Here is a 3,724-nt window from a genome sequence, read left to right on the forward strand (position 1 = left end):
AGGGGGGGGGGGGGGGGGTAAGCCATATCTGTTTTTATCCAATAGTTCGGTTTTGTGACAAAGCAGTTGTTTGGTTTAAAAACCAACCTTTGGATGGGTTTGAGGTAAAAGATCCTCCTTTTTTCCAGGGGTGAAATTTGGTCCTATAATGCGCACCTTCAGGCCAGTGGAGACACAGCCAGAGAAGACACAGCCAAAGGCATAGAAACGACTTTGTCAGAGGTCGGCACCATCTTAGAAATGTACATCTTGAGAGGGCCTTTGGGGTCACAGTTCTTGATACCTGAGAAAATGGTGACAACTTAACTTTGATCAACTTTGAATAATCTAGACAAAAAAAAAAAAAAAAAAATCCTAGCTTCAATTTTTTATATTCTGAGAGCTATAACATACCCATGGCAGCCTCATCATCTCCAGGTCCTTCATAAAGCAGCTCACAGCGGTACTTCTGAGCAGTAACCGGTGAGGGCAGGTGGATGGTGATCATCTGAAGCAGAGCTTCTCCTGCTGGCAGCCAGCGACACATCACAGCCTTCAGCAGGGGCTTGCCCTCCTTCTCCTCAGAATCTAATTTGATGTCCAGCTTTTCAATCAGCTTAGCAGTTTCCTCCAAGTTCAAGATGGCATCAAATATCTATACAATGGGAAAAGTTACAGCTCCATAAAATATCCATATGCACAAAGCAAACGAACCCAAGTTGTTCACAACAGCCATATCAGACTGAATTTTTTCATCAAGACAATCAGGTCAAAGTGAAGAATTTTTAAATCATCATTAATGGCTTGGATAACAACTATGTTACCACTCATAGTGCAAGATTACTCACTTTGAAGATAGGGTCCAGGAACATCTGGTGAAGTGGCAGACTTGCTAAACTTGCCAGAGGAAGGGTCAAAGTACCTGCAAGAAATGGTCACGTTACATAAAGAAACATTATATTCAGTTGTGTTGTTCTGTTGGGTTTTCCCCATCTCACCGGTCTCCCCAAAGCTTCTTCATGTCCTCCACCTTCTTGCACCACTCAGCTGGTCCCAGCAGGGCTTCACCTTTGGCAGCAAACTTAATCACATACATCTCCGCATACTGCTTCAAAGTGAAAGCCCATCCATGCAGTCCAGATCCAAAGCCAACAGTACCAATGACTGGATTGATCCAAGAGCAGGATGTTAAGTAGAAACTTAGTGTACTTTAAAACCATTTTCGGACAATCAATTTAAAATTCAACACAGAAACAGCATAGAAGGATAAGTTCTTTGAAAAATTTAAAGGTCCCATGAGCAAGCCATGAGGCACTCACCATAATGTTGCCCATAGGTCCATTCTCATCCTCGCCATAGGTGGAGATGATCACATTGACGTTCTCGATGCTCTGGAAGGTCTGGTACAGCTCTTCAGGGCCAGCGCAGCTCCAGCAATGTACGGCCCATCTTGTTCATCATCAATACTGGCTTTATTCTCTCACCAATGGCCGTAACCTCTGAAGAGAAGTCAACATGCCCAGATGAGTCAATTAGGTTGATGAGGAAGCCTGAGCCATCTTTGTACTGCTTAATGAAGGCCAAATCATTATCAGGGAGCACATAGAACATGGAGATGGCACTGTGGGTGCAAACAGTGAAGTTAATCTCTCAGTGTGTTTGTGCACGTGCACCTAATTCTCAATGTTTGTTCGCCAGGCTTTACAGATTTAGGTGTTGTGATGAGGAATGGGAATGTTTAACACTCACGTGGACTTAATGGTGATGCAACGCTCCTGCTCATCCTTCCTCGTATCTGTAAAACAGGTTTCTCCGGCACGGGCTGAGGCAATGATACCTGCTTTTGACACCAGAGAGTCGGTCAAAGTGGACTTGCCGTGATCAACGTGCGCTATCACAGACATGTTACGGATATTGGACTTCTTGTCCATGATGGCACGGATCTGATCTACGGTGTAGTTCACCTAGGGAGGTGAAAAGAGGAAATTTAAAATAATGAATACTTCTGGTTATAAGAATATAATGTACCTAAATGTGCGCTCAGTCCCAACAATACCTATGGTTTTGGACTATATAACGACTACCAATTGATCTAGAGGCATGAAGCACAAATTATGCAGAAGCAAAGCTATTTTTAGCCTATATTTTTTTTCCTCCAAGTGTAATATGAACAACACCATTATAATGAATTTCTGAGCAGTGGCTGTTATTTTAGTAAAATGTATATTGTGTGTTTTATTTCAATGACAATAAACGCTAATAGCTCATGTGGTCATGTGATCTCAAAATGGCAGCACCCATGAGGGGGCATGTAAAATGAAATTCTAGAGGAATTTTAATACATCGTCTAATTAACTTGTGCAGAACGTTATTTGCGAAATAAAACAATTGCAGTACAACGTACAAAGGTAAATATTACAAAAAAATGAAGTCTGTAGAGCCAGCTGTTTTGCTGACACACCACTGAAACAGACATGTTAGAATCAATACAGGACTTTGATGAAACCAGGGTAACAAACCCAGGCAGCACAATGGATAAAAAGTAAAGTGATCCATAACATCTGTTCACCATTTCAGGGCAAACTAACTATGTACTAAAAATGATCAATTAATCTAAAATGGATTTTAAACAGTAACTGTACATATTATATACTTAAAGACTAGGCATAATTTAATTCATATGCTGATCAGCGTGTCAGAAGTGTCTCGTACAGAATCCTCATTATTAAATCAAATTCAACCACTCCAAGCACTTAAATAGTGACAAAATATCAAACTTTAGAAGATAATTAACGCATAAAGTAAATGCCATCATATATCGACTCACCATTTCGCCCGATGTTTTTGGATTCGTTTAACGGTGAACTCAGTTTTACACCGCCTGTCACGTTGAGACACAGGCGAGAGACAGCGAGAGAGAGAGAGAGAGAGAGAGAGAGAGAAGCAACTCTCATGAATATATATCAAGCGCGCGCCGTACGTATTGTACGTGATGACGTCGGGCCATGGCTCACATTTAAAGGTGTAGTATCATTGTTCCAGGATGACAGAAAACGTAGAGAACAGGGTATACAACGCGATAAAATATAATTGAATTACAGTAAATTACAGGCACATGAAATTGAGAAATGGATAATTTAAACCTTTTAAACGGTTTCCTTCATATAAAGCAGGCATTCGACCAGCAGGTGGCGCCTCGTCACTAAATTCACAAACCCTGTGTTATAATGTCTCCAAAGTCTTGCAAACTGATTTACACACTATCAAGCACTTATTTTTTTAAGGTTCTCACGCGGTTTTGATTGGACAGTATGGAACTGTGGGTAAAAAGTGATGCTAAAGGTGATGGGGATGTAAATCATATATTTTGACAGATCATGTATTGATGTGGAGATACTGTAGGCTATGTGTTTTGGTTGGAATTAAGTAATCGAAATCTCCTTTGCAGGTTAGACACCATATTGAATTTAACACGAATAAAAACGAGGCTGTGTGGAACAGACACAGCCTTCACAATAACAAGCCCTGTATAAAAGTCTTAAATCATGTAATTTTCACAACTCACTTTTAAAACTGTTTTATGGAGTTTTTGTCTACTTAAGTTTTCAGATAGACATTTCCCTGATAGCACACGTACATCTCGGGGACGTCTATTTGACGTCTGCATTTACATCAGCAAGACATTTTTAAGAGCGTTTGGTCATCTGCAATATGTCTATAGGACGTTTCTTATCAGACGTCAAAT

At 40.5% G+C, this 3,724-nt stretch overlaps 1 pseudogene; it reads right to left on the reverse strand.

Moving 5' to 3' along the window:
• Positions 1–2,898, reverse strand: part of LOC107675895 (elongation factor 2-like) — a 4,951-nt pseudogene extending 2,053 nt beyond the window's left edge.
• Between the last annotated feature and the right edge of the window lie 826 nt (positions 2,899–3,724).

Source organism: Sinocyclocheilus anshuiensis, unplaced genomic scaffold, assembly GCF_001515605.1.
Source record: "Sinocyclocheilus anshuiensis isolate Anshui unplaced genomic scaffold, SAMN03320099.WGS_v1.1 scaffold2048, whole genome shotgun sequence".
Lineage (NCBI taxonomy): Eukaryota > Metazoa > Chordata > Actinopteri > Cypriniformes > Cyprinidae > Sinocyclocheilus > Sinocyclocheilus anshuiensis.